We start from the raw sequence: 9,564 nt of genomic DNA, 5'->3' as shown, positions 1-9,564 counted from the left end.
CTTCTTTCATCACCATAGGCTCTTGCTCATATGTTGTTTCATGAAATTCTTCTGTATCTGCCAATTCCTTTTGATACAGTGACTCAGTATATTCTTTCCATCTTCTTTTAATACTTTCCAGATCATTTAATATTCTGCTGAAAGCATCCTTGATTGAGAAGCCAAAGCACAAGGAAGAATTCAAGATACTAAAGGGTTGAATACAAGATTTCAAAAGGCAGCATAGGATGACAAAGTAAAGTATTACAATGAAATGTGCAAGGAGTTGGAGTCAGAAAATCAAAAGGGCCGAACTCGCTGAGCATTTCTTAAGCTCAAGGAACTGAAGAACAAATTCAAACCTCGAGTTGCTATAATCAAGAAAACTTTCATTAAAATTAATAAAAACATTTTTCATTGATACTTTAAGAAAAGTTTACAGAAAATTTGGATTTCCATTCATTCATTGTTGCACATTTTCTTCCCTAGCCCCACTCAGCTCACTTTTCTCGTTAAAAAGATTCTTTCATTGTTGCACAATTCCTTCCCCCTCTCCAGCCCCCAGTCCACTTTATTATGCATCTCTTATTCTAGACTGTTGTCATGCAAATAATACCTAATCATATATTTCTTTTTAGACAGTTCTTTCTCTCATCTATTTAAATGCAGTGTTCATTATGTATCCTCTCTTTTCTTAGCTCCCCCCACCCAGCCCCCATGTCAGTCTTGTTTTATAATAGTCACATTATGCAGTATTTGTCCTTTTGTGACTGAGACATTTCATTCAGCATAATGTCCTACAGGATCACCCATTTTGTATATTTTATGAGTTCCTTGTTTTTCAGTGCTGCATAGTATTCCACTGTGTGAATATACCACAGCTTCTCTATCCCTTCATTTGTTGATGAACACTTGGATTACTGCCATCTCTTTGCTATTCTGAACAATGCAGTAATAAACATAGTTGTGCATGTATCTGTTTGGGCGGAAGTTCTGGTTTCTTTAGGATATGTTCACAATAAAGTGAGGCAATTATGATAAGGCCTTCTGTTTAAAAACCCATGAGGGTAGGCAGCATGGAGCTGGAGACCAGTTTGAAAGTTATCTACAGGAGCTGGTTCTACAGAAGCTGTTGGCTGGGATTGGTGAGCATTAGGGTGGAATGTTGATTTGCTAAGGGAAGTGAGACAATGTGGTAAGGCCTCCTATTTTAAAACTCATTAGGGTCTTCTGGCCTGAGGCCCGCAGGCCTGGTTTAAATTGTTTTTGTCAAACACTCTTCTAAGTGGTATAGCACTGTTCTAGTCTGTGCATTGCTGTACAGAGGTAACTCATTGTTTCTGTGATACTAAACATTGCGACACTGGTGTGCCAAATGTGATAATGGTTACCTACGGTGAACAGTGTTTGGTAGAGCTCCCAATTAAAACAAGCTTGGAAGCAGGAGTGGCATCCACTTCCGAAATGGCTTGCCTCTGGAAACTCTATGAACAGTGCTCAGGCCTTTCATTAATATGGTCGCTATGAGTTGTCTAGACTTGACAACATATAACAACAACAACATATTCCCAATAGTGCAATTGCTGGGTCGAGTGGCATGTCTATTTCCAACTTTTTGAGAAAGTGCCATACTGCCTTCCATAGCGGTTGCACCATTTTACACTCCCACCAATAGTGAATGAGGGTTCCATTTTCACTGCAACCTTGCCAGCATTTGTTGTTTGCTGCTCTGTTGAACTTTTCTATTGTTACTGGGGCGAGATGATATTTCACAGTTGTTCTGATACTACATGGTTTAAAATTAGAAAAAGTATGCATCAAAGTTGTATCTTTCACCATACATATTCAATTTCTATGCTGAGCAAATAGCCTGTGAAGTTAGACCATATGAAGAAGAATGTGGCATCAGAATTGAAAGAAGTGTCATCAAAAACCCTCATTACAGATGACACAGCCTTGCCAGAAAGTGAAGATGACTTAAAGCATTGCTACAGAAGATCAAAGTATAGATCAGTGTGGATTATATCTTAACATCAAGAAAATGAAAATCTGCACTACTGGACCAATAGGGAACATCATGAGTGATGGAGAAAGGATTGAAATCGTCAATGATTTCCTTTTACTTAGAATCACAGTTAACACCCATGGAAGCAGCAGTTCAGAAATCAAAAGACATACTTCACTGGGCAAATGCCATCAAATACCTCTTTAAACCCCTAAAAAGCATGCATACCATTTAAAGACTAAGGTACACCTGATCCCAGCTATGGTATGTTCAGTTGCTTCACATGTAGGTGGAAGTTGGACAATTAATAAGGAAGAAGTGATACCTTTGAACTGTGGTGTTGGTGAAGAGTATTGAACGTACCATGGAAGCTAAAAGGATAAACAGGTCTGTCTTAGAAGAAATGCTCCTTACAAGCAAGGATGGTAAAACTTTGTCTTACATACATTGGGCATATTGTTGTTAAGAGGGGCCAGTTTTGGGAAAAGGACATCATGTCTGAAAAGGTAGAGGGACACTCCCTTCCCCCAACGAGATGCACTATACAGTGACTGCAGTAATAAACTTGAGCAAAGTGGAGTTGTCAGGATGGTGCCGCATAGGGCAAGGTTTAGATCTTCACATATGAGGTCGCTGTGAGTCAGAGTCAACTGCATGGCATCTTGCAGAAACAATGTAGGGCAGTGTGTTATCTGTCTAAAAGGTGGCATCCAGGGGTTGGAACTTGACCTTTCAGCTATTAACCTGACATATTACACACTGTGCTACCACGACTCAAAAAATAGAACAAAGCAAAATTCATTGTCGTGGAGTCTGGACAGACTCACAGCTGATCCTCCATTGGCTTTCTGAGGTTGTGAATCACAGAGGAAACGGTTCATATTTCTCCCACAAAGCTACTGGTGGATTTGAATCACCCAAGGAGGTGGCTTTTGGGTTAGAAGTGCAATTCCCTACAGGCAAGGTTGGCCTCCAGAGCTCCCTAGGGCTCTTGCAGACAATATAAAGACCTCACATTTTACAGATGAGCTGAGACTTTGAAAGGAGTGTCTAGCTCCTTGACACTCTATAACCAATATACGTTGCTTTCTTTCACTTTGTCTCTTTGGCTTCTGTGAAGATGGAGTGAACCTCAGTTTAAGAGAAAAATATCTAGCTGCTTTCTTACATATTAAACTTTGTATACAATGGCAATCTAATCATAATGGCAATCATAATTCGATAAAAATATGCAGCATCCAAACTCAAATCATTACTGTCATGCCAATTCTGACTCACAAATACACAGATCAGGGTAGATCTATCCCATAAGCTATTCGAGACTGTGAATCTTTTTAGATGCAAAATGCCACATCTTTCTCCCTCAGACTGGCCAGTGGACTCAAAACACCAACCTCTCAGTTAGCATCTGAGTGTTTTAATGTTTTTTTTTTTAATTTTATTTTTATTTTGTGTGCGTGTACCGTCAAATCAGATCTGACTGGTACAGGAGGATATTGCACCTCCTTCTCCGGCAGAGCATCTGGTGGATTCGAACCGTGTTCCTCTGGGAGTGCAGTGCAGCTTCTTGCCACTAGGCCACCAGAGCTCCCCTTGTTTTAATGTTTTAATCACTGTGCCACCGGGGCTTCTTACCTTTAACAACAGTAACTCCTTTTCACACTTACATTTGGCTGCCAATTTCCTGGTAGCACGGTGGTAGTTACAGCCTTCGAAGCCCTACAGGGCATCTCTGTGTCCCATGAGATTGTTACAAGTTCATTAGGAGTTGGAATTGACTCAACAACATCAATGGGCTTGGGTTTCCATGTTTGGATAGCCATCACTTTACCTTGTGTCTCCCACTAGGATGGGCCTCAGCCTTTTTGGACACTGTTTACCTACTGTTTCCAGAGCACATTTGTTGTTTATTTCTTCTTTCTGATTTCTTTGAATCACTCCCAGAATCACTACATCATGAGACGACTGAATTTTCAAATGTGAGGCTTCTTATCAATTGCCTCATCATCATTTTACAGAGGAGCAAGGACACTTGCATGGGAAGTGAAGGGCTCTTGTCCCGCCGCCAGCGATGTCCCCAAGGCTGGGACTCGAATATCTAGTGCTCTTTTTTTTGTAGTACCTGTGGCGTCTCATCACTGGTGGTGAATTTCTGAATATCACCACTTGTAAGAGTAAGCTTATGAAGAGTTAGCTTACTCCTGAGTAAGCACCCCTGATAAGGGCAGCGAGCTCACAAATACCTTTGGGCCAGGAGGGGCCCCTGTATCCTGGCTACTCAAAACGGTAGCTTAGCCAGTTCTTGAGTTCTGTATTCTTGAGCAATGTAGATTTTTCAAATATTAACTCTGCAAACTATCCTGATAAACTGACTTTCTTTTTATGGGTCTATACTTGTTAAGCAGGATCTTAAAAACTATATTCGTTTGCGGCGGGGGCGGGCGGGGAGAAAAGTGCAACAATGAATGAATGGAATTCCAAAACCTCTGTAGATGTTCATTGAAATTAAAAAATAAATAAATAAAAATTTAAAAACCCATTTGTTTGCACAGAGAACTAAAAGTATAATCCTCCTTACGTAGTCTGACCCAAGTCTTGAATGTTGCTTATAACTTGTAAGAGCTTTACTTTATTTTGTTTCTCAAGTGTGTGTAACTCTATTTTAACATATTACTCCAAAGATAGGGTGTTCTTGTGGTGCAACAGTTAAGTTTTTGCCTGCTAACCAAGTGGTTAGCAGTTAGAACCTACCAAGTGGCTCCCAGGAAAAGGACTTGGCCTCTGTAAAGATCACAGCCTAGAAAGCCAGGTGGGGCAGTTCTGCTTTGTCATAGGGGGCTTCAATGAGTGAAAAATTAATTTGCTGACACCTAACAATGATTACAAGCACATGGCATGTTCCCACACTGTTTTCAATTAACGGACAGAATTTTTGTTAGTTTTGCTTAAATAATAATATTTGTGTTAAATTTTTAGCTAAATGTTATATTATTCCTATTATGAAACCTGTTTTTGAAAATGGTTTTTATCATCAAGCTTGTTTTTTAATAGAAAAATTGTTTTTATTAAAGTATAAATGGACATCAGTGGGATGCATGCACATAACACAAAAATATATTTAAAAAAATTTCAACTCTCTGTCTAGTCAGACCTGGCTCACATCTGACCCTCCATTCAGTTTCAGGGGCTGTAAATTGCACGGAAGGAGATTGCCGATCTTCCTCCCTTGGAAGTTACCAATTACTTTTAATAGATTTCCAGCACTAGAGGCGTGGACTTTCCAACTCCCTACAGACTAACCTCCAGAGTTTCTCTCACAAGTGGGTTACGTCCTGAGCTGCTAATGGAAAGTTCGGTGGTTTGTATACACGAGGGGCTCTTTGGGAGGAAGATGTGTAATCTCCTTTCATAAAGATGAGCAGCCTCAGGAAATCTATGAGTAGGAATCAACTTGACAGCAGTGGGTCGGGGTTGGTTTTGGACTGGTTCGTGCAGTGCCTGACCTATGTCAAGTATTGCTGCACTTCCCTCATCAACTTAAAGCATGTCCTTGGGCATCTCAGCACAGTTTGGCAGCCAGGGACCTAAGGAAATAAGTCAAGGTTATCTCAAAGCAAGGAAAGGGCTGCCTCTTTCTCTCCAGGTGAACGGAAGAGGAGGAGCCAGCTATGCCATGTCACTGCACAACTGTCCACAGAAGGTCTTCCTGAAGTCACTCATCCCACGTATCCCTCCACCCTGACTATGGCTATTTATATAACATGTCACAAAGATGAATAACCAAGACCTGGCCTCTAGTTCCAGATCAGCCAACTGTGAGTACAGCACCTTGGCCGTTACCTTCTTATTCTTCCTCTAAGTCTCTTCTAGCCTTAAACATCTTAACTTTTATACATCTGCCCGCAAACTTTCTCCTATGACACTGATGCTTTTAATGCACTTGAGTCTAATATAACTTCATCAAGGTGGGAAGTAAAGACATGGCTCTCCCATTCTGCACGCGAGGAAGCTTGGGGTGTGCCATCTTCAAACAAAAACAAACGTTCAGTCCAAAAAGAGAGAAGGAGCAAGAAGAAAAATCTGTATACACTGGAGTTTTAGTAAAACTAGAAATTTTTTTTTATCTGAATGCCATAACCAATTGTGTTCAGCTAGTAAAATTCATCAAACCATACACACCCTACACTAATCCTGTATGAACTATTGTTGTTGTTAAGTGCCGTCGAGTCGCAGGCAACTCATAGCGACCCTATGAAGGAGAGTCCTCGATGCTTGGGTGCCTTTTATCCTCTCTCCAGGTTCATAGGGTATGAACTATTGTTGTTGTTATGTGCCGTCGAGTTGTTTGCGACTCATAGCGACCCTATGTACAACAGCCCTAAACCCTGCTCTATCCTGTGCCAATCGCATTGCCTCTGACACACCCATCCCGATTACCCCAGTATGTGTGAAGATAAAATAAATTTGGTTTCAACACTGAACTGTATTATAGACTTCCCAAAGCTGGCTTTTTAGTATAGCTGGGGTTTTAGAATATTGTGTTAAAAAGCAAAGAGCTCTGGTGGCATAGTCTGTACGGACTTAGCCATTTAGTCCAAAGACAGTTTCTCTCTGACAGTTCAAATCCACCAGCAGCACGGAAGGAGAAAGATAAGCAGTCTCTCCTTATGTGATAGATAGTCTCCAATAACCAGCTCAAGGGCGAGCTGTGAGTCAGTTCTGACTCAGTGGCAGTAAGTTTGAGTTTGGTGTTAAGAAGCAAGCATTATGTGAAAACTGATAATGGGATAGGAAATGAGGATGGTTGTGTGTGAGCTGATTACTAGGTTTGAAAAGCTGTGTGCTGCTGCTCCATGGGAGAAAGACGGTAATCTCCTTCACTGTGGTTACTGCTTCTGAAAATCCACTGGAGGGTCAGCTATGAGTTGGTTCCAACTCAACAGCACAAAACAACAACATACCTGTGGTTATAATCCCATTTGCTAATAGGTTGAATCTCCTATGTTAAGAAGACAGAAGGGGCCGTGGTACTAAGGATATTGTAGCTGATGTTAGATGGATCTTAGCTGAAAGCAGGGAATACCAGAAGAATGTCTATCTGTGTTTCATTGATTATGCAAAGGCATTTGACTGTGTGGATCATAACAAACTGTGGCTGACTCTGAGAAGAATGGGAATCCCAGAACACTTGATCGTTCTAATGCGAAACCTATACTTGGACCAAGAGGCAGTCATCAGAACACAGCAGGATAACACTGCATGATTCAAAATTGGGAAGGGTGTACGCCAGGGATGTGTCCTATCTCCATACCTTTTCAACCTGAATGCAGAACAGGTTATCCGGGAGGCTGGGCTCTATGAGAAGAAGTGTGGAAGATCAGGATTGGTGGAAGATCTATTAACAATCTGCGTTATGCAGGTGACACAACCCTGCTTGCTGAAACTGAGGAGGACCTGAAGCCCTTGCTGCAGAGGGTCAAGGACTGCAGCCTTCAGTATGGACTGAGGCTCAATGTCAAGAAGACAAAGATTCTCACCACTGGACCAATTGGCAGCATCAGGATGGATGATGAAGAGATTGAGATTGTTCACAGCTTCAGTTTGCTCGGCTCCACGGTCAACACTTTTGGCACCAGCAGCCAGGAAATAAAAAACCATATTGTGATGGGAAGGTCTGCTGTTGGGGACCTCTCTAAAGCACTCAAGAGCAACAGTGTCTCTCTGGAGACTAAGGTGCATTTGATACAGGCCATGGTCTTTGCAATCACTTGTGATGCATCAGAGAGTTGGACAAAGACTAGGGAGGATGGAAGGAGAATTGATGCCTTTGAGCTGTGGTGCTGGAGAAGAGTATTGAGGGTACCATGGACTGCAAAGAAAACAGATTCCTCCTGGAGAGGGTTAAACCAAGCTACTCCTTGGAGGCAAGGATTCTGGGGCTTCGTCTGACATACTTTGGACATGCTGTAAGGAGGAACAGGTTCTTGGAGAGGGACATCATGCTTGGGAGGGTGGAGGGGATGGCCCTCTATGAGATGGATTGATTCAGTGACTGGGGTAATCGGGATGGGTGTGTCAAGAGGCAATGCGCTTGGCACAGGATAGAGCAGGGTTTAGGGCTGTTGTACATAGGGTCGCTATGAGTCGCAAGTGACTCGATGGCACAAAATAGCAACAACAGTATCTTTTGCAATTGACCTTTAGGTTAGCCGCTCAACTCCTAATCCATTGTGCTGCCATGGCTCTTTTTTTTTTTTTTAGATATAAAAGAGATAAAACAAGCATGAAAGGTGTAGAGATGGGAAATGAGAGATTTTAAGACTCATGAAAAGGACTCAGGAACAGAAGCTCAGAAAGACAAGGACCATCCTCCAGAGCTGACACATAGAGAAAGCCACTCCTTAGCGTTAGCACCCAAATATGAACATTTAGTCTCCTAAAATGTGAGAATAAGTTTTTGTTTAAGTCACACACGTGGTATTTCTGTTATAGCAGCACTAGAGAACTTAGACCTACTCCAAGGGTTCTATGTAAATCAAGCGTTCTGGAGTTAAGTTTGTATTAGATGAATGGTAAATCTCCCTCTGCCACTAGCCAATTAATGGTGAAAATGGCCTTTTAATCAGTTTCTTTTTCCCCCCAAAAGAAAAGAAAAGAAAAGGAAAGGAAACTAGGAATATACAACCACTACTGTAAGTGCAAAACTAGTTGGATCTCCTTACACTTAATTTTCTATATGAAGGAACCTGGGAGTGGAACCACGCTATCTGCCTCTTCTCATTTGCAAAGTCAAGACAAGGGATTAGAGAAGCTTTGTCATCAAAACTGAGTTTGAATTCTGGCCCCACTCACTGCTTACTGGCTCTATGATCTGGGAAAACTTGCCATCTCTGAGTTTTATTGGGGCACTAATTCTCAGACCCAAAAAGGTTGTGAGAATTAAATGAGCTGCTGCCATGAGTGAAAGTACACCTGGTCTTCAGCAAACACACACACCATGTTAATCTTTTCTCTCCTTTGTTCCTACGTAGAGATGATGTGTATTTGGAGATGAAATAGAGCTAAGCTGTCTGGTAAAGTTTCCATTGTGTGTGGGTACATTAAGTAAATGCACATATATGGCAAACTCCGTCTGCAAAAGATGCAAATAAGACCAAGTTGGGAGATAGTTGAGTTGCCTGGTATCTTGTCTTGGTTCAGTGCCTAGCTGAGTGTCTATTTTCAGGGGCTCCCCATTACTCAGAGACAAAGGTTAAAATGTCTTATCCTTCTCTTTGAAATGTTCCCAAATCTTGCTTCAACTTAATCTACAACATTTTCTACCACTAATAATGCAGTGCAAATCCTTTCTTCTAAACCAACCGATTTCCTTACTGACTCTTAGACATGCATTAAAGCCTCAGGAGAAAGTAATTTTTCCTTCTAGAAATTCTCTCTCATTTCCAGTCTCAAATTCTACATGTCTTTCAAAAGTTACTTCAAGTTCCTCATTAGGTCAGGATTCCTCTTGCAGAAGGCTTTTCCTGACTGATCTCAGCCCCTGGGGATTTGTGTCCTTTCAACTCCTGTTAGACCCACCA

The sequence above is a fragment of the Elephantulus edwardii genome, unplaced genomic scaffold, assembly GCF_000299155.1.
Source record: "Elephantulus edwardii isolate Elephantulus edwardi_28Jun2011 unplaced genomic scaffold, EleEdw1.0 scaffold00038, whole genome shotgun sequence".
Taxonomy (NCBI): domain Eukaryota; kingdom Metazoa; phylum Chordata; class Mammalia; order Macroscelidea; family Macroscelididae; genus Elephantulus; species Elephantulus edwardii.
This window is presented reverse-complemented; position numbering follows the sequence as displayed.